The sequence below is a fragment of the Anas platyrhynchos genome, chromosome 3, assembly GCF_047663525.1.
Source record: "Anas platyrhynchos isolate ZD024472 breed Pekin duck chromosome 3, IASCAAS_PekinDuck_T2T, whole genome shotgun sequence".
NCBI lineage: Eukaryota > Metazoa > Chordata > Aves > Anseriformes > Anatidae > Anas > Anas platyrhynchos.
In genome coordinates, this window is record NC_092589.1 from 115,154,261 (window position 1) to 115,175,689 (window position 21,429).

A 21,429-nucleotide genomic window follows, 5' to 3' on the forward strand; every position below is an offset into this window, starting at 1 on the left:
ATCAAGGTGTTGGTTTACTGGAGTAACATTTTTAAGGCATATTCCCACACAGGGCATATCACAACGTGAGTTGGAAAGCCTCAGTTTCCCTTCATAAATAAAAACATAGTTTATTTTATTTTTATTTTATTTTTTATTTTATTTTATTTTATTTTAGTCCATCCTCAAGATTAGAAGCGTTTTTATTTTTTTTTTCCATGCTGTGAGCTTTGAGCTCCCAGCATACAGACATGCTCTGTATTACCGTGTCAGAACAATGAAGCTCTCTTAGGCTGCAAACTCCAGTTCCTTCAACCCCTTGAAGGCATTGCAGGAGGTAAAGGTTGGCTCGTAGGTGTGAGCCTCTCATTACATCAGCCCTTACTCAGAGCTAAATAAGTGCTGCTGCTTTCAGAGAATGGCAAGCGCCAGGCTCTGCTTAGGATCCTTCCTCTAGGAAAGCTTTATTCTAGTACAGGCTGCCGAGACGAAAACCAGACAAAACAGAAAATCTGAAAAGATGAAACTCCTACGGGATAGCCACCCTCCCCACACTTTACACCAGCATCATTCCACTGGCTGCTGATGTGCTTGCAGGCAGGTGCGGGTGCTTTTTGCCAGCTCTACGCTTCGTGAACCTGGGGAGCGAGACGAAGACGGTCCGTGCAGCCGAGGGGAGGCAGCTTTCCGGCCGCGCGCGTGTGTGTCTTGCAGGGTGGGGAGGGAAGGCATCCTTAAACAAACACGTGCAACCTGCTGTTTTAGCTGCGATGGGAAAACCAGCTTGACAAGAATGAACTGCTTCGCCAAGCGACATTCAAGGGAGGTTGGTGGGATTTTAAACAAATCTCCTTAAGCGAGCATGAAAACAAGCTATTTAGCGCTCATTAGTGTCTCAGGTTAAACTCTTGAATAATTTGTCATGGTTAGGCTCTTTCGGTTTCATTGGTGTTTTTCTAGTGACTAACGAGATGACAGCTACACATGCTCCTTGGTATGCCACTGTTCACAATAGGGTTTAAAATTGTGTATTTGTTATTGATGTCATTAAAGTGATGGATTTGAGCTCGGTTTCTGAGGCAGCCGACTGGGTGGTTAGGACTAATTTCTAGCAATGGTTTTGGAGGTTGAAACCAAAGTGTGTATAAAAGGAAATGTTTCTTCTTTTAAGCAAATAATTTGAACCCAGATGAATGAAATTTAAGCGAGTGGGCATCAACTCGGAGTTAATTTTGACATAGTTGTCTGGAAATCATCACCAATTAAAATATTTTTATGAGCTCGAATGTAGTATTGTCTTTCGGTGCTTATGTAAGAGAGGAACAAACTGCTTGTTTAACCCCAGCCTGGAGACTACTGGCCAGAGTACAGGACTGAAGTCGCAGCCATCTGGAGCTGCAGCGAAGGCACGGTCCTTGGCAAACCTAACCTTGCGGGGGCAAGGCGACTGCAGCATGTGAGCTGCAAAATATGTAAATTGGAGCAGATCGCTTGCACCGGTCAGGATGTGCGGCTCATTTACAAACGAATCTCTCCAAAGGCTTTTGACGTTTTCAGACGATATTTACTAATAGAAAAGACAGACGTAGCCGTTCGCATCCGCTTCTGCAGCGAGGGAGGGTTTGTGCAGGATGGGGACTCCTGCAAAAGTCCCGCAGCAGGCAGCGTGTGTCTGGGATGTGCAAAGAGGAAAGGAGCAGCTCTGGAGCCCGGGAATCCTAGTTCAGAGCAAAAATGACTCCCTTGGGTCGTTATAATCAGGCTCTTTCATGTGCTCCTCCAGACTGAATAGCTAGTGAGATAGCTACTTAATTTGTGCACACACCTTTCACACCTGCACATAAAGAAAAGCTTTGATGCCAAGTGCTTGATGGAACAACAAAATGAGTATGTGCAGAATTAAAAGGATACGCACCACGCTCAAATATTTTTATAGCTTTTTAGACTCTGCGCATTTAAAATAATAATGAATACCCTGTCTGAATGGGAGGAGCAGTGTCTGCATTGTGAATTTGGCCTTTTCATGAGAGCACCATTGTTTTTTGTTGTTTTTACATTGCTAAGAGAGTTGAAATGCTGAAGACTCGAGTATAAATGTCTGTTGCTGTGTTTCCAACCACAGTCTCACTTATTCAATGAGACAAACTTTTAACATTTAAATTTTTCTTATTAGTGTTTATTGAGATTTTTGCATTTTCTTTTATTATGCTATATGAATACTTATACATATATGTGTATATAATAATGCTGTATGCTTATGAAACAGTCTATCATGAAGTTTTTTCCCATCCCATAATTATCATCATTTGATTCTCGTGCAGTAGCGTACTTCTACTAGCTGGGCTCGCAACGCTGCAGACAGATGATCAAATATTTAACCACAAACAAAACTGTTTAGATCTAACGTACAGAATCATTATAGCTTTGGTATGTATGCACGGAATTTGCTCTGCTGTGAAGTGTTACCACTAGACCTGTGCACCACTTGAGTCTGAAAGAAGGTAGACCTGAAATTGCACTTAATTTCAGCCTCCAGTTGAGTCCATACTGAGAAAATTTCAGGGCTTAGACACATGCTCGAGTTACAGGGGATGACTGTGTTACCACATGTCAGCTGAGCCACTGCAGCTGCCCGGTAGGTGTTCCTGGCCCCCCGTGAATGGAAGTTGATTTGATTTAGCTTAGCCCTCAATAAAAGAGGCTTAAGATAAGTAGAATCGCTGCACACTTGCGGCAGCCAGAGAGCATGCACGCAGATGGTTGCCATCCAGCTCCGGGACACAGTAGCCTATTCCACCCCAGGAGAGTGGCTCTGTATCTTTATGGTTCCGTATCGGCAACAGTCGAGGCAATTTTTTAGGATAACATTTACATTCTCTTTTAAAAATTAGTCGTTGAGTCCCTTAGTATAGCTGGGTTTGTTGGCTTGTGTAAAAACACTGGTTCCAGTTCCTTCTCTCAGCCCCCCAAGCACTGCTGATCACAGAAAAGCAGCAGAGGAAACTGTGTCAGTGTTGTTTTGAGGGACTCGTTCAAAACATTAATGAATTTATCCCTCAGCCTAAATGGGGAAAGACATCTTTATAGAGACTTTAACAGGTATTTTAGACCCTGAATTGCACCACTTTTGACTTTTCACATATTCTGAATGTGGAGAAATACCTTTCATTTATTTGCCTTGCAATTCCCACAGTCTACAGGATTTAGCACATAACAGCCAAGGGCCAATTTAAGGCGTTTGCTTTTGAAATCTCCTGTGGCCTCCCTTGCTTGCTGAGGAGGGTGAAGTTGCAGGACTTCTATGGGATGTAGGCAAAGAGCATGGTTGTGAGGTCCATGCTAGGAAGTAAGGCTACACTGTGAAAGTGGGCAAACCATCAGCCACACGCAGTAAGTTGCAGCTGAGCATGGCGTTGGACTTCAAGCACAAGTGATAACTCATTTAGTCATTTCAGCTCAAAGTACATTATCTAAACGCGTACCTCTGGATTTATAACAAGATCTCTTCAATCTGTTCTTCCTCAGCAAGTTATGACCCTCCCTAGACAAGGGATTTGAGAAATTAGTGGGTTTGGTTTTTCCACTTTCTCCACCCTTTTGAACAGATGGGATTTCTAGCTCCTTATCTTGTGGATCCTCTGGGCCATTTTCTGTACTCTGTGTCTGTGTAAGTTTCTAGGAAGTGGTGCCTGTCCCTGTACTAACATTTGATGTCCCTAACAACATTTGGTTCTTATTATATGTAGATACAGACAATCCGTGGATAATCATAAATATACATGTCCATGGGGAAGATCCCATCTCTTCCCTCTCGATTAAGATAAGATTTTTCTAAGGGAGGAAAAGAGAAAAAAGTGGGTCAGCAATGGGTAACTCCCTGAGCTCCTTTGAGAGCCCATTTCTCATGCCCCCTCCAGCAGAGGAAGCTGATATCAGACCCTACCTCAAGTACCGTAGGCGAGGTGTTGGAGTGGAGGCATCTGCCATAGGCTCCTTATACTCCCTGCAGGCCTCCAGGAAACCTGGGACATGTGTAAGCCCTGCAACATGGACAGTGACCAGGTTTCAATTAAAGGTCTCAGTGAGCTTCTGCTCTGGGAACAGAGAGCAAGCTCCCAAAAAGTCAGCAATCATTAGCCCAGTGCCTAAGCAAGATTTATTTTTTGAAGCATTAGTTAAAACTTTATGGAGTTTGGTAGGCAAAGGAGATGTTAGCCAGAGTGAGCTTTACAACAATGTCAGAAAGCCCTAAAAACAGACATTATCCTGGAAATATTGACAGTGGACTAGGTATCAACTTGCTCCTGCACAACTTGGTTGGGTTTTTCACCCCCAAGGGATTGAAAATAATGGAGTTGTATGAGAGGGGAGAAAGCCTTCAGGCTGTTTTAATCCGTAATTCTGCAACCTGATGTTAATGAGAAAAACTATTTTTTTTTTTGGCCATTTTTTTCCCAGTTCATGTCTACATTTCAGACAGTAATAAATTGTCAATTTGTTTGTGAAACACTTGGCTTGTTGCATTTCTAAACGCAAAGTACTAAAGCAGTTACTGTGAAATCCCATTTCGCTTTGGCTCATGGTATTGCAATGACCTCTTTTGTTGTCTTTTGTAATTAATAACTTGCTTTTCTGTCACTTCCCCTTGCTGCCCATATAAATATTTCTGCAATGGAGCCTCTGATATTTGCTAACCCTGCCTTTCGTTAGCAAGACTGAGCACATGGGAGCAATTTGGGATGCCAGGTGTGTTCCTCTATGTGTTACCATTCGGCATGTCCCTCCTGTTCATTGCAGTGCTGATGTAGAAAAACTCAGGTAGAAAGAAAAAGCTGTAAAAATGGTGAATTCTTTCCTCTAGTTACTGTGATACTTGCAGCTGTGCCGACACAAGTAGCTCATGCTTCTGCTGCTCTGCACGTGTAATCCAGAGTGCAACCATAAAATAAAGGGAACCTGGAGTAGCCAAGAAATAAATAGCTTCTCTACTAGCATACCTGTCTCTAAAGGCTTGCAGTTTATGGAGGAGTGGAGCAGATTTGTAAAACTATAATTTTTAAGAAAGTAAATTTCAATATCTAATGGTACTACAGCTAGAGCAATGAAAGCTTTTAGTGAATGCAAACAGGGGAAACCACCCCAAATACATGTGCAGCAAATGGTAATAGAAGGAAGGAAAAATAAGATGAATGGGAGAGAAAGAAGAGGAAATGTTTGCTGGTCTCTGTTTTTTTTGTTTTGTTTTTTTTTTTTTTTTTTTTTTTTGTGTGTGTGTATGTTTTGTTTTGTTTTGTTTTTGGAAGAAGCCACCAGAGAATAACAAAGAGGAAGACAAAAAAAAATAGATTTTGTTTAAAAGGAATCAAAGAAGGAAAAAGACAGGGAAAGAACCATGTAAATATTATTTATTAGTCCTGCTGGCTGATAAATTGCTTCCTTCTTAGTTGCTCCATTGAAAACTGAGCAGCCAGCAAGTTTTGGATGATCATATTAATAACGCTGGTTTATCTTCAGTAATTTCTAAGGCATGGGAAAGAGTGCTCCAGAACCTGCTAATAAACTCTGCACAGTGCTGATGGGAAGAGAATGATCTCTAACAAGCCCATAATTTCAAGACTAATTGATGAGATGCCCCATGAAATAATTATTTTGAGTGTTGGCAGTTTCCTGTAGACCTCAACATAGGGCAGGGTGGCTCTTTTCCCTGCTTGACAGGGTTTTAGTTCTCCAAAAGTATTGCCTATTAACTCTGGGGTGTTATGAGTCACGTACTACCAACACTTGCTGCCCTGTTTGACACGGACGAGTGAGGCTAAGCCTTCATATAGTAGTCAGGTAAACAGGCATCCCATGTGTTCAGGCATGGGGAACAAAGCTTCACAAGTTCCATCGCAAGAAACTGAGATCGGTGGAAATCCCCATCAAGATAAGGAAGGATATTTCTCTTGCACCAACAGCCCATGCCATTTCTGAAAAGGCCAAGGGAACGATGGCGTTTCCAGAAGTTTTACCTTTAGGGAGTGGCATAAAACTAAGGATGTTATCACTTGTGATCAGAGATCTCGTTGTATTTTCACAAGCACATTAATAGTGGCCCACGGATACCAGCCATTAGAGCCATGTGAGTATGAGTTCCTGTTGCTGCTTTGTATGATAAGCAATATTTTATGTGACTGCTGAGTTCCTGAGTTTTGTTCAAAATCCCCAAATTACCTGACATTACATATTGTTGTTAAATGAAATCTGACTTGCTAGACACAGGCATGGTCCTGCCTCTTGAGCAAGAAGGTGAGATTTGGGCTTAATAATCTCAACGTGGAGTGGCATCTTACTAAAATAAAGTGGATTGCCTCTTTGAACTCAGTTCATCTGTCAGAAAGTTAGATCAATTTATAGAGTGAATCAGTGCTCAAGTGCAGTTTTCCTGTCTTTTTTTTTTTTCTTTTTCTAGTCCCTACTTAAAACCTCAAAACCACGATGGGTTATTTCCCCAAGATCCACTTTAGACGTTTGTGGCATGTAGCGTGAAGCGTAGGTGCAGCTGGCCAAACCCAGGCACTCTTATCCTTGAGAGCATTTTCCTTCTGTTTCAGCGAATCACACAGGAAAAGCTGCCACCCCACTCCCCACAAAACCAAACGCTAACCGGAATAGCTGTACTGGCCCAAATCTGGCTTCTAAAGTAAGTGGGAGTTTTGCCGTGAGCTCAGAGAACCGCATCTGGCCATTTTTGCCCCATTTAACATCTCTCAAACCTCTGCCTCCATTTGCCACACCTCAGCTGACACCCGATTATTTTTCCACGGTACTGAGACCTTATCAAGCATGCAAAGCTCACAAATAATGTCTAACCACAACTATCACCACAGGAAACATTGGCCCAAAATTTAGGTTTTGTTTCGAAAACAGAAGGTTTGGGGGAGAGAGAGAGCATTGTTCAATCTAGCTTGGACAAAAATATGTTGGTAGCTCTGCTGTCACTAGCATTTTCAGTATTTCTTTGGTGTGTCAAAAGGCTCATTCAGAGCATTTTCACAGAATCACAGAATTGTAGGGGTTGGAAGGGACCTCAAGACATCATTGGGTCCACCCCCTCTGCCAAAGCAGGTTCCCTAGAGCAGGTTGCCCAGGTAGGCATCCAGATGGGCCTTGAATATCTCCAGAGAAGAGATAGCCCCACAACCTCCCTGGGCAGCCTGTCCCAGTGCTCCATCACCCTCACCATGAAGAAGTTCTTTGATATGTTGGTGCTGAACTTCCTGTGATCCCTTTTGTGGTCATTGCCCTTTGTCCTGGTCCCACAAACCACTGAAAAGAAGTTGACCAAATCCCTCTGTGTCCCGCACTTAAGGTATTTAAGAAATGGGAGAAAATTCTCCAGAGCTTACAAGGTGAATGGATAACGTGGAAAGCAGTAAGTCCAAGGGAGGAACTAGCATGATCTGGAACTGAGCATCAATCCTCCACCCTGTAGCAGAGCATCCTGCTCCTGCCCCACATACAGAAGCCTAAGGTTGTGGTAGGACACGGAGCTGAAGAGATGGATTTTACTATTTACATGACCATAATTTATCTGTAGCATAATGTTGAAAATTGTCACTAGAAGAAGATTAGAAACACGTTTCCTGCACAGTTTCCTCGCTGCTAGGCCACACAGACACAGAGCGTGCCATTAACTGCTGCAGAGCCGCGGTACCCGGCCGAGGAGGGTGCTCACTGGGGAGCCTCAAACTGCACCTCAGCAAGGTTTGCAACCCATCAAGAAAACAAGGCCATGACCCATTCGGTTCTGCCCTGCTTACTGGTGTGTGTCTGATTTCTGAGCTGATGTCCCAGCCACTGCTTTCTTTCTTTTTGATCTGGAGAAATGGGTATTTTACATTGAATTCAGAAGAGCTCAATGAAAAATCCTCCAATCCTGCAGCAGACCTTCCCCTTCCTTCACCCTCTTGCTACCAGGAATTAGGGCTTTGTGATAGCACAGGCAGATTGGCACACTAGGATTATGTGTGTGCTTTCTTTGGATTTAATTGGATTTGCTAGTCTGAAACGTAACATGTTTGCTAATTTCATAAACTAGCTACTGTAACTAAAATCAGACAGAATAGCCGAAAAAAGCCAGATTGCATTTTAGTCCAAAAGGAATATTTCCATACTTAAAGGGTGGTCTCCTTTCTCCCTTTAAAGTCTCCTTTAATCATTGTGTGTCTTGGTTAACATCCCTGTTTTTACAGTATTCCCGTAGTTTACATTCAGAGTTGGATAGGTGATGTTTTAATACATTTTCTATTGTTTTTAGTTGAAGGAGTTTCATTTTGCCTGGACTTTTACCCACTGCTGATTGAAAGATTGGAAGTTTTGCCCTCCGGTCTGTCTAGTTGAGGTGAAAGATCAGCAGCCCAGGGTGGTTTGGAAAAATGTTCTCGGCAAAGTCTCCGCTTTGTGCTCACAGCATAATTCAACAAAGAATTGAAGCACATGCTGAAATTTAAGGCTATATTTAAATTTCCTTGTACTTGATGTGGGGCACACATTTGTATATGGCCTGTGCTATTTCAGGGTCAAATGTGGGAGGTAAAATAATTGCATAGGAAACCTCAGCAATGGGAGAAGTTTCCCTTTGTAAAGATATGGTTACCCCAGGTTGATGCTTTGCTGCTGTGTATTCTGGAGGCTTCGATCTCAGTTTTGCTGTCTTCCAACCAAAGGGAATTAAAGCAGCAGTCAGAGGCAAGCCTTATGCGCTGTGACAGGTGCTAATCTTCCAGGAAATTCATCCTACATCCCACCCATTAAGGGAATTTTATATAAAAATGGCTTAATGTCTCTTTAAAGGTGTCAGCAAGCATGTGAGGACCACACAGCTTGGGTTCCACTGCAAGTAATGGAGTGAAATTGTCTGCATAATTATTTTAGTTGGATTGAGAATCTGCAGTCCTCTCTCGCTTCAGGAAATAAACCTCTGTTAAAACCATATGGCAGTATTCTCAGAAGAGATGTGATTACAGGGCCACTTCTCTTTCAGATCTCCAGGCAGAGTTAGAGAAAGTTGTTATGTTTGTGCATAATTAATACTTTTTTTTTTCCTTGTGAGCAGACACAGAAATTTCATTTTTAGCATGTGTGAGGGTGCTGGTGTGCTTGCATACCCATGTAAGCTTTCATTTCGGTTTACTGAAGCAACAATAAATGATGTTGCCTCTGAACAAAGTCAGAGACCTCAAAGAAATGTGCCACCATGTACACATACCCAAACTGCATAGTGAAGAAACTCCATTAACGCAGAATCACAGAATCATCTAGGTTGGAAGAGACCTCCAAGATCATCGAGTCCAACCTCTGACCTAACACTAACCAGTCCTCCACTAAACCATATCACTAAGCTCTACATCTAAATGTGTTTTAAAGACCTCCAAGGATGGTGACTCCACCACTTCCCTGGGCAGCCAATTCTGATGCCTAACAACCCTTTCGGTAAAGAAGTTCTTCCTAATATCCAACCTAAACCTCCCCTGCTGCAACTTTAGCCCATTCCCCCTCGTCCTATCACTGGGCACGTGGAAGGATAGACCAAAAACACGTGTCATGCTCATTTCAGTGCTGCTTTTACAGGTGACACAGGGGTTACCCTGGTTTGAAGCGATGAGAGCTTGGCTAGCTTCTTGTTAATGCACTCACGCTTCCGATTCTGCTGTGCTGTGGTCCTGAGCTTGTGGCCGGGCAGCGCCCTGCTCTGTGCTCTCAGGATGCTCACCGCAGCGCTCACTGCAGCTCCTACCCGGTACCCGCACCCACCCCAGAGCTGCTCAGGGAACTGCTTGCATGTTTTGGCCCGTTTTTCGTGTCGCTGTTTTTGTGAAAGCAGAGAAGGAAACATCCAAGCACTAAACACGAAGGTGTGAAAACCACAGAGCTTGGTAGAATTACAATCTTCTCAACTGGCAAGCAAGCGTGCCTTGACTTTCACTTTTAATTCAGCATCCTCTTACATCAATTTGGTACAAATGTACAGTGACACAGAGAAGGGAATGAATTTTCCTTACTTTATGCAAGAGATGTGATTTTAAACCAATGTCCTCTTGGCCATCCTGTCAGATACTTGGGGGATACCCTTGGCCATAGTTTGGCGATCTAAATCCATCAAGGGTTAGAAACTGGGTTCGGTGTTGGTCGTTTGGTGAAAGGGAATCATTGGCACACCGACCCTTTGTCAAGGGAGGAATAAGTTGTTTGGGCATCAAAACTGGTCACTGCAAGAAGGAGCAGTGATGGGGACACTGAGAGCCAAACCCCTCTGCTGCTGCCAAAAGGGGAATCATCCCATGGGTGTTGTGGGAAGCTAGGGTGAAAGGACAGCCGTCCTACCTGGAGAAGAGGTAAAAAAAGAAATTTATTTCTTTCTCATAGTGCTGAGCTTTCTGTAGACTTTTACGTAAAAATATTTGATTTTTTTTTTCTTAAGCCTTTACTTCCTTGCAGTTTGTGTTGAAACTGGAAGAAGTTTTCCATCCCTCTTGTTGCCTTTTTACTTCATTCAAATTGGTTAAGACAGATGAGTTTCACTTGTAAAAAAAAAAAGCAAGGCGACACACCACTCAAATATATCCCATTTCTTCAGCGTCACCAGCATTGCTTATTTTAGTTTTCTTGGACAAAAGGGGAACAGCACTTTGTGTTCTATTTTCCATTATTCTTTGATGGAATTAAATCAAGTTTGTGCTTAAAGAAAAAAAGAATATCTCATCTGAATGTGCTATCCCGTAATAAATGGTGCCTATGGTTTGGATGTTTATTTCATCAGTGGAAAAAAAAAAAGCAGTAGGGCTAAAGGTAGACTACACAGCTTGTATCTAAAATCCCATATCAAAGGGATCAAACACCTAACTGTCACTGTTATAGTGGAAGCAGCTATGTTATTCCTAAAATGAGTCATACAACATTAAAAACAAAGTGAATAATAAGGTTTAAATTTCTGCAAGCTCTAAAAACTTCAGGGCCAGTCTGTCTCCCACTGAAGACTGTGGCAAAACCTCTGTTCGTGGCTCTGGCTGAAACCTTGGGCTCCATACGGTCCCATTTTTCCAACTGTAGGTTCTTTTTTTTTTTTTTTTTTTTTTTTTATCCTGCGAATTAAATAAGGATTTGCCACCCACAAAATGAAACCCAAGGAAAGAAACTTGCTTTAAATAGAATGAGCTATTGCGATTATATTAATAGCATGGGGATGATGAGTATTTCCAGAATTTAAGTACTTCAGTGTTATTTTGGAATGTTTTAAGAGAACGGCATAAAATAGCCTTGTCACTCTTGCATTGCAGAGATGTTTTCCACTGGTGCACTGTGGTGGGCATCCAGACTTCATGACTCACCAAAATAATAATAAAAAAACCTAGAGATTATTCGCACCGCGTGCCAGTGATGAACCAATGCGCTCTCGCGTATTTCCAAACTAGAGGCTTACGTATAGGTAGGGCTGTATGAGCGTGCTTGTGTACGGCTGTACGGCTTTGAAAGCTGTTAACTTCACAGCTGCCCACTTGAGTGACTTGTGAATTTTATAACTAGGCATTTACAGCTTCTGTCTCTTTCAATTTCCAAATAATTCTTTGAATTTCGTGTTTTTTTTGTTTTGTTTTTGTTTTGTTTTGTTTTGTTTTCAGAGGATTGCACCCACAATGTAATGTGAAAGCAAATCCCGTGAACTCTGATCTGGTTTAAAAACTGAACCTTGTGGGAGCTCAGGGTGCTGGTACCAAGACAGAGTTTCCCACGTCCAGCATTCTGTGTCCTGTCCAGCCCAGGGAGGCAGTGACCAAAAAGTTCATGTCCTCTGAGTTCCCCTGCTGTACAGGAGAGGGGAGACTCACCAATTCCACCCTAAAACTCCGGTGCTGTTTGGAGCAACTTGCTCTGCCACACTTTGAGGAGCAGCCGCTCAGCACTAAGCTGGATGCTGCTAGCAGCAGTGGGAACGGTGTTTGGGGTTTTCATGAGCTCCTCTCTCAGCCCCCCAGGGCCTCAAGAGCCCACCCCTTGACAAAGCAATGAGGGAATCCTACTGGAAATCCTCTCCTGTGGCAGCCCCAGCATTTCCCAGGCTCTCCCTGGGTGTAGATCAGCTCTGAGAGCTGCTCAGTGACTGGCATCACCCTCTGCTTGTGTTGGACACCCTCCAGCGGCCTCTCGCAGGCAGGTCCCCCCCGCCGCCCGCATTCCTCGGGATTTGTTACCTTCTGGTAGCCAAACTCGCAGGCAACCGGCTGGCGAGATTTATTCTCCAGGACTCTGTTTTCCTATTGTTTTAAGTTCACGGGAGGCTCCCTGTTGCTAAACAAACTTTACAACCGTAGGCTATAGGGTCAGCCCCCTGCCCGAGCCCTTCAAAAACAATGACGTGCCTGGTGGCCAAACACAGCCCATGAGCTGTGTCGCCTTCCCCTTGGTCTCCCCAGGGGTTTGGCTCTGTTTTGATGTGAGGCATCACCTCTGAGCAGGTTAAATGCCCTGACTCTGGCTTAGGGACTGAATTAGGAACCTACAAAGCTTTGGCTAGGGACTTGCATCTCATAAGCTTACGGTGCTTTGCTGAGTTTCGGACGTGATGTTGTTAAACAGCTGGTCTGGGGCAGCAGCAATCAGCCTTAGGGCTTGGGAGTTTTAATGTGAAATGAATGTATATAGCTTCTGTAGTAGAGTTTCTGTAGCATGGATTTATGTTTGCTTTCTACCAGTCTTTGCTACGATTGTCAAAAAACAAAAAGTTCAGTGGAGGTGGATGGAAATGAAGCACAACGAAAAACAAATAATGCCCATAATGAGGCTGTCTGGTTGGAAAACCTCAGCATTTTGTAGTCTTTCACTGTGTCGAGGAGTTCCCTACATTCAAAGAAGACACAAAACATTTGCTTCCTTGCTTAGGGATTTTTTTCCCCAAGACGTTTGTCATTTTGATGGGTTTTGTTCTTCTTACTGGCATGGGGAGGAGGTTTTGCTAAAACACATGTTTTAGCGGAAGGGGATGGCCAAGGCTACTCTGTGTGTGACCATCACTCTTTGAATAACCGGCAAATGAACAACAAGAAAGCAACAGCCAAAACCAACTGTGGACTCATAACATGTTAATGATTTCCAGGACTTTCACCTGGGGATGTGGGAACACTCTCGAGCACTGGGCATGAAATACTAGTTTTATTTCATTTTTTCTCCCTTGAAAATAAGTGGAAACTAAAAGTCATGCTTGCTAAATTTGTGGAGAAATTAATTTTGCAATATCCACTGTGAGGCAAAGAGATGTCAAAGTTATTCTGAAGTTAGAGCTGAAGGAAACTATGGCACTTAACTATTAATTAATTAACTATGGGTTAATACCAGCGTTTCCAATCTATGGTTTCTTGTGGACTGCAATACCCAAGCAGACACAGCCTGAATCTCACTGTGCCTTTTCACGGGAGCTGGAGATGCTGAATGCTTTGTAGCATCAGGCCCACAGAAAGCCTGAGCTGCTTGACTTGATACACTCGTGTTAGAAGTGCTGTGTACGTGACTTAACCAAGCACAAACGCTCACTGAGTCCTAGGACAGTGGGCCTAAAAGAAACCTCAGGCAACCTAGTCCGTTTTTCCTCAGATAAGTATTATATATACTTAGATCATCACTGACATCTGTCCAGATTCTTAAATCCTCCGGTACTGTGCCTTCCACTTACTTACCAAGTCTGGTTTTCGTGCTTTTTCTTTCATACTTAAAAAGGAGGTTGCTAATATCATACATTAATCTCTTAAATCTCCTCCACCTCAAATGAAGCCAGCTTTTTCTTGTTCTCTTCTCTGCTGACAAAGAGACCAATTGATTGCCATTCTCTTTAGGAAACATTTTACTCTTATCATGTCCTTTCCCACTCTTCTCTTTCTCTAGACTAAACAAATGTATTTCCGTCAACTTTTCCATGTGGGCTATGCTTACTAACTCTCTTATCGCTCCTGGTGCTCTTCTCTGGATTCTCTCTAATTCTTCTGTATCTGTCTTAGAGGGTGGTGTCCCAAACTGGATAAAGCTCTCCAGCTGATGTCTCACCACTTCTGAGCAGTGTAATAGTTACCTTCTATGTCTTTGCTGCAACACAACCATTAATCTTTCCCAGAGCTGCATCTGCTTAATTTTTTTAAAGGCAGAATTCTGTTATTGACTCACATTCAACTGGCAACTCTCTGCTATCCCCAGATCGTCCTCAGCAGTGCTCTGCTCTATCTGTTTGTTGTGGTGCATTTCTTAAATCCCAAGTGTTAGTGCAATGTACTTCAATTTTACTTCGTGCTATTTTATCAATGATCTGGCAGAAGTCATTTCTCCAATTTGCTCAGATCCTTTTGGATTCGGACTACTTTCACCGGAATCTGAAGGACTCTTCCCCACCACGTGTTACCTCAAGGTTTTAAAATCCTGCTTTGTATTGCATCGTCCAAATTATTCAAGAAAATAATAAATATTAATTGGCTGAAGACAAAATGATGCTTAAAATACAACCCAATTGGATCTCATAGCAATAGTCAGTGGGCAGCCCTGTAATGCCACTTCACGCATCCTGTTGCTGTGCTTTAGCCTTTAATGATCCTGCCTTTCCCTCAAAGGCTTGAGAGCAGAGCTAGATCCACCCCAGCTTTCACCCGGGCAGAAATGCCCCTGCTGGCAGTAGCAGATGAAGGTGGAGCGTAACAAAGGGATCAAAACTGCGAGTCACCTCCAGGACTGTTGGCAAGATCTTGAGGACATTTCCTCTGTTAAGCCTGGGTGCATCATTTATGAGCTGCTTCAGGCTGTCCAACTTCAAAACTTGTGCAGTGTGCCGGCCTTGTGCCAGTGCTCTGACTACCCAGAAAGCCGAACACCTTCTCCAACATGACAGTTGCCCCAATAAACCCACTCGCTGCCAGCAGCACCAGACTTTTATTATATTTTGGCCACTTAAAATGGGCTTTTGAGTGTGCAAATAAGAGCAAAAGATGGTGCTAAGCATAATTTTTGCTGGGGCAACCACCAATTCTTTATACCTTTCAGAAGGAAGAAAGGGAGACATCCATCAAACTGTCATTACAAATTAGATGCCACAAACCTAAGCTCGTGGAGCCGCCAGGAATCTGTAAACCTTTCAAAGGATACGCCTGTTTTTGACATTTAAAATAAAAAGTCTTTATAGATTTTTGTGGAAAACACTGATGGGCCAGCAGCTAAATGACATTTCTCAACAGCCGGACAGACTCCACACAAACCGAATAGATGCCCGGGTTTAGAAGGACAGGTTAATTACTTTCTTTGCTATGCCCAAGAACAAATAATGGCTGGTCTGTATTACTTACTGAGTGGGAAAAGATCTTTCAGGGTGGTTTGTTTTCTTTTCTTCCCAAAGTCTGAAGCATCCTGGCTTTTGCCTCCATCTAGCCTGACTGTAGGTGCCCTTTATATAACAATAACTTGATACTACTCAAAATACTTGGCACTGCAGGCAGGGGAGTGGAATGTAATGAGAACACTTTAGCAGGTCTGAGGGTGAGTAAACTCCAGTAGTTTTGGAATGAGAGGGTAGGGTTTTTGGTGTAAGTCTCTCCCTCACTTGGCATTCACAGACAATAAGAATACAAGGATTAACATAGTAGACTCCGTTTATTACACTTGGGTGGATAAAGCAATTATCTGTCTATCAAGGCTGTAGTAAATTGTGCAACAGCATTAACATGGGTGGATACGTGGATAAATGCTACGCTGCCACAGAGGGTGCTGATACACAAGATAATCCTTCAAGTCTAACTTGTAAAGACTGTTTTCTTTTGGAGTTTATATCATGTTACCCTGGCGAGCGTGGATTGAAATGGCATCTTTTTTATTTTTAACCACGTTTTCAGGTTTCTTTAGCCATCTGAGTTTTATTAGTAAGGTTATTTTAGAAATATCCCACTTTAATCAAGTTTAAACAATCTGCCTAAAACCTGCTGCATGGATATAAACACAGTAGTCTTCTAATGCAGCAAAACAATCTGTTGAAAGATACAGTACAAACACACACACATCCATCTATTATTGCTTAACTGTTGTTTCTTCCATGCCTGAATTCCCATTGTAACCGCAGCTCTCCGTCTGCAGTACGCTCTTGGTTTTGGGGGTGTAAAACAAAACCAAAGCCCCGAAATGCACCTTACTGATGTCTGGAGAGCAGGGAGTTGCAGGGCAGCACAGCATCGGAGAGCTCTGAGGCTAGATTTAAACTAAGCATCTTAAATCTGTTTTAATGGTTGTGTTTACATCGCCCCCTTTTCGTTCTTTTCAAGTAATCAGGTTTCGCAAGCATTAAGAAAACCAACCCCTCCTGCCAGCTGGAGGGAGGCCAGCTTGAGATTTTTTTTTTCTCTCGCCCCCCACCCCCTTCAATTGCTATGATCTTTACTGCTGTTTGCTGCAGCAAGCAGAAGTTGGCGGGCTCTTTTTGGGATGACTACCTCTGGGGGGGGGGGGGGGGAGGAATGTCTTCCTATTCCTTAATGATATTGCTGGGTTAGCATGAGGATGGTAAAGTTGAGATGAGCAGCTCTTGCACTTTTGCAGTACGGCCCTTGCTCTCTTCCTTCCCCCCTTCTGCTAAAAAAAAAGAAAAAGGAGGGAGGAGAAGGGGGAGAGTGTAACAGATACCAGCATGTAAAGGGAATTAAGGCAGGGACTGAGACTTGCGTGACAGTCTCTGTTTATATGAGTTGTCTTTAATGTCTCTGAGCAGTGATGCCAGCAGTGTTTAGCTGGTTTCCTGGCACATGTGAACACAGATTCCTTTATGTTCCTGAACGATGGAAAAGGTGAAGGTAGAGCCTTGTGGTGCGAGGGGTTCCCACCTGCTCCCTCCCCAGCCAGCCAATTTGTGATGATGTTCAATGAGATGTTGCTTAGCTGTGCAGAACGAGCTTCAGGATACAAGTCAAAATTCAAAAACTTGAAAAGAGAAAAGAAAAAAAGGAACTCAGGGGACTCCCATGGTGAGGAGAGACCTTGCTGCTTTGTTGAGCGAGTTAGAGAGCTGAGGGGTGGCACAGCAGAGGGGCAGAAGTGGACCTGGCATCACTGGGGTGAGCTGAGATGCTGGGGAGAACCAGAGCAAGAGCAGACACTCCAGCACCTTATTGCTCTTCTTGTCCTTGTCCTCAAAGTGCCTCTCCATTTTCATTCATCAAATCTTCCAGTTTTGCTCTGTTCACACAGCTTTCCCTGTGTGAGCTTCCCGGCCACCTCGGTCCCTGCCACGTGTCCCTTGTGTGTCCTGGGAGCAGCCTGGGGCTCTCGGAGCCCTGCTCCCGCCTCCTTGCATAGAGAATTTTTGGGAGCAAGAGGCTACTTTGCAGCTGTTGCAAATTGCTGAAAAACCCTGACCTCTGGGTCTGTCTTTCAGCCAGATATGTGCTTTTCACAGACCCCAGATGAATTTTAAAAAGCATTGATCACACTTTATATTCCCAAAGGCTTTTCAAGGACTGAGTTAGGCTTATTCCCATGGGCACTCAGGGGCACGGAGTACGCACCCATGGGATAATTTCCCCTCACCCTTCCTGCCCCTTCCTCCCTTTAACCTGCTGGAAGCTCTTAATTCATTCCAGACTAGGGGGACAGCCTGCAAGTTGAGCTTTAGCTCCCAATAAGTCAATGGGGAGATCACCATTGACACCAGAGATGCTCCCAGGGCTTGACCTCAACATGGGAAAAACTAACGTTCAAACTTATCTCTGCCTCGGCTCACCTTGGCTTTGAGCCACAGCTCCTGGAAGGTCTTAGCATAACTGATTCCCCTGGGAGCTGGATCTGGCCCTTCTGGAGCCATACCAGCAATCCTCGCAGACCTTTGGGAGAGCAGGGGTCAGGGCAAGAAGTTCAGTGGGATTTTGCCAATGGGCTGCGTTAGATCAGCTGAGCAGGATCGGAGCCCATCCACAGCATATGTTCTTGTTTGCTACTTATTTTCACTTCTCAGCAATAGCTTCAGGTCCAGGCCTTGCCTGCTTTGGGTAGAAAATATGTCTTTTTTTGAGAACAAAAAGAGATGGGGTCGTGTTTTCTGCCTGCGCCTGTGTGACTCCTGTTGACACTAATAGGGCTCTGTGTACAGCTGGGAGAATAAACTCTCCAGTCTAATGCAAACCAGTGCCCTCAGCTATTTAAAAAACAAACATTTTTTTTTTTCCTCTATTGAGTGAATTAAATGCAGTTACTGCACCTATGTAGATCCTTGTTATATGAATTATAAGAACCTTTCCTATGCACAGCCTATGGCCTAATTATGTAATTATGTCTCTTGGGTAGATTATATTTTTCTTCTCATAATTGTGTCTTTACCCAAGAGACTGGAAGGGTTCCAAGCTTTTCCCTTTCGTGGGTAAAAATTGTTTGGCTCTCTTGCATTTTGTTTTTCTTTTTCATGAACCTTGGGTTGTGTGTGTTTGGTAGGAGTGGGCCAGGGGATGGCAGAGGGAAGCCAGCCTGGGGAGGATGGGTTCGTCACAAGTGGGACTCTTGTGACTTGCTTCACACATTTTTGCTTGCGAAGAGCTGATGTGAGTCTTCTGGGCTTTTGCTGATTGATGGCTCTCTTATTTTTACCTTCAGAGCATAGACTGACAGCGCTTTGGAGTGCTATCTTGCAGAAATGATGTATTGTCTGAAATTTGTAACAGAACAATGAACGTCTTTGCTTCATGCTGAATATGCAGCATTATTCAGTCCCTGTGCAACAGCTGCTAAGAAGCCTTAGGCTCAGGTCTGAACTCTTACCGTGGCTTAAATGTGACTTCAGCTTTACAAGCCTGTAGCTGAATTCACAATCAGTATCTTCCAGTTACATCAGATCCATAGGATCAAAGGAAACATGTCCAAAGAGAATTTAAGTAAAAAATGTGATGAAATTCACAGGACATGTAACTTTTTTTTTTTTTTTTTTTTTTTTTTTTTTTTTGTGATGTGAATTTGTCTTCTACAGTGTGTACACAGAAGTATGTCACTAGTGTATTAACTTTAAAAAATAGAGTGTCTCTAAGATGTCTCTATTTATAAAGTTAGTAGGAAAATATATACACATTCTTTAGATTTCTAAAGAGCTTTACCTTTAGTGAACAGTGGGAATAATCAAAACTTGAGCTCTTGGGCTCAGATGTCCTTCTTCTGAAGTCAGGGAAAGCTTGGTCTGTATAGGCTGTAATTTATAGGTTGTAATCTAGGTGATCCTTATTTGTGTTACCCCTTAGCCTTAAAGTAAGACCCTTTTCCATTGCAGTTTTCTTCTCTTTCAATCTCAACACTCAACCCAGAGCCACTGCTGTGTAGAAAGCCTTGATTACTGGCCTCAGCATTCATAGATTGCAAGATGTAGACCTCCATGGAGTGACACTCCAAATTTCCCCTGGGTCCTGCTGGTGCTGAGTACGCTCACAACATAGAACACCAACAGTGGTGCTATTTTGTGTCTGACCGTCATCCTAGCAAATGTGTCCCCAGCAGGAGATGGCCCAACTTTTTGCTTTTGTGACCTTTCTACATCCCTCGGAATTTTTTATAAGAGACACCTGACTCCCATGCAACTTTTTGTTTTTGCTACAGCAGAAACGAAAAAGATAGAAATGGGTGATGACCGAAAATAGCTATTCCACTTGAGAGTGATAAAAACATCTGTTGACAATCTGGTAACCAGATCTCTTTGGTACCAGAAGGAAAGAAAAAACAAAACAAAACAAAAAAGCAACAAAAAAACCCTACCACCATCAACAAAAACAAAAATACGGTGGGTGGTGTACATGGTACAAAGAAAGGGTGTCCCTGAATGTCAGCATCTGGCTAGGCCACGTGTAGCATAATCTGATTAGTTTTCAGTTCCACACCCACAAGCTGAAAGATAAAAACGCACACCCCTCCTCCCCGAGGAGGGAAAGATCTTCAAGCATCAACACCACATTTACATTCTGCAAGTCAGCCTCTTCCACGGCCCGATTTACATCTTGACTTCTCCTGCGGTGCAGTGGAAGCTCAGGGCTGAGGGACGAGCTCGCGTCCCCTTCCAGTTACCACATCCAGCCGACTCGAGATTGCGTTGCTTTGATCTGGAAGACGTTCCTTCATTTCATTTAAACTGGAATGATTAATTTGGAGATGAAGCCTTCTTACATCTCCTGCCACGGCTGGAATGTGGTAACCGAACAGAGCAGCTCCCAGGTGCTATTTTGGCACGCTCTGAGGCTGTCGGGGCCCATCGGGCCGAGGCGGTGGGTGCAGGCCCCAGCTGGCTGGCTGAGGCTTGCACCGACTTTGTTGCACCCCCTTAGTGCTATTTGCCAGGTCGGTTCATACAGAACGGCCAAAATTGGCGCTAGGAAGATTAATGGCAATGCTTTCTGTCTCCAGAAACTGATATTCATATTGGTGTTTGGTTTGAACGTGGTGGAGAGAGATTTGGGTATTGCTCGGCACACGTTTTGTGCTATGACAGCAGACAAGCCAGAACTGTCCGTATAGCTTTTGTCTATTAACTCCACACTATTCTCATTTCTTTTCCACTTTCTTTCCTGTGACCCACTCTATTCCAGTGGCTGTTGGGTCTCATCCTTATCTGGTGTCACTTCATGTGACAGCCTCAGTCTTTTTGATTGCATTTCCTATCAAAGGCTGCCTGTGTCCCTAATTATCTTGTCCCCTCTCAGTAAGCCCAAGCCATCCCACAAAATCTTCTTTGTAACAGAATAACCAACACTAAATGCAGTGTTGCTGGCAGGACCATCCTAGGCGCCAAGTCCTGGCATTGGGATAGCTGCAACATTAGTTTATCCTATCCTCTGTGTAGCCTCATACTGCTTTTTAATGTAATCACTGCTGCAGCAGATCACAGATTCTCACTGAGCTATCCACACTTACTACCCTAATCTTTTTTCCTGAAATAAAATTATGCCTCATGACTGAGACCAAGGAATACAGCTTTTCTTAGCGCACTCCCCTGGGATCAGGAATTTCTCTGTCAACGGGCACATATATCAATGAGAGATGAAAAGCAGCTTGTGGAATGAGTTTTAAACATGTATCGCATATTTCATTGCTGCTGCTTATGTGCTACTTAGAAGGCCTTTTTACCAGTATTTCAGCCCATGCTTCATGGCTGTTCTGTACTTAATAGGATATTATTTTTTCTTTCACAGAAATCAGGGCAAAAGAACTATTTAAGTTTCCTACATTTCTTTGCAAGCACCTCCTGAATATGAAGTTTTTTTGTTGAGTTTCCTACTTATTTTCAATGTGGGCACATCAGCTTTTATGAAAGCACAGTAACCCATAGCATACAACGTTGTAGTGTAATCTCATTTTACTGGGACATTTCGCTTGGGGGAATGTGGCTCTTTGCGGGTCTCTTTGTAACAACATGACTATGTGTTACAGCCCTAAATT

General features: G+C 43.4%; 1 protein-coding gene and 1 long non-coding RNA gene across 5 annotated transcripts in view; one reads left to right on the top strand and one right to left on the bottom strand.

Moving 5' to 3' along the window:
* Positions 1 to 21,429, top strand: part of RUNX2 (RUNX family transcription factor 2) — a 217,353-nt gene that overhangs the window by 89,535 nt on the left and 106,389 nt on the right. The gene's annotated exons all lie outside the window — the stretch shown is intronic.
* On the bottom strand, positions 934 to 15,665 carry LOC140002264 (uncharacterized). Its single transcript, XR_011808603.1, has 3 exons — positions 15,333 to 15,665; positions 3,923 to 4,019; positions 934 to 3,810 (listed from the first exon to the last, which is right to left on the bottom strand). It is a non-coding gene; the product is annotated as an uncharacterized lncRNA (long non-coding RNA).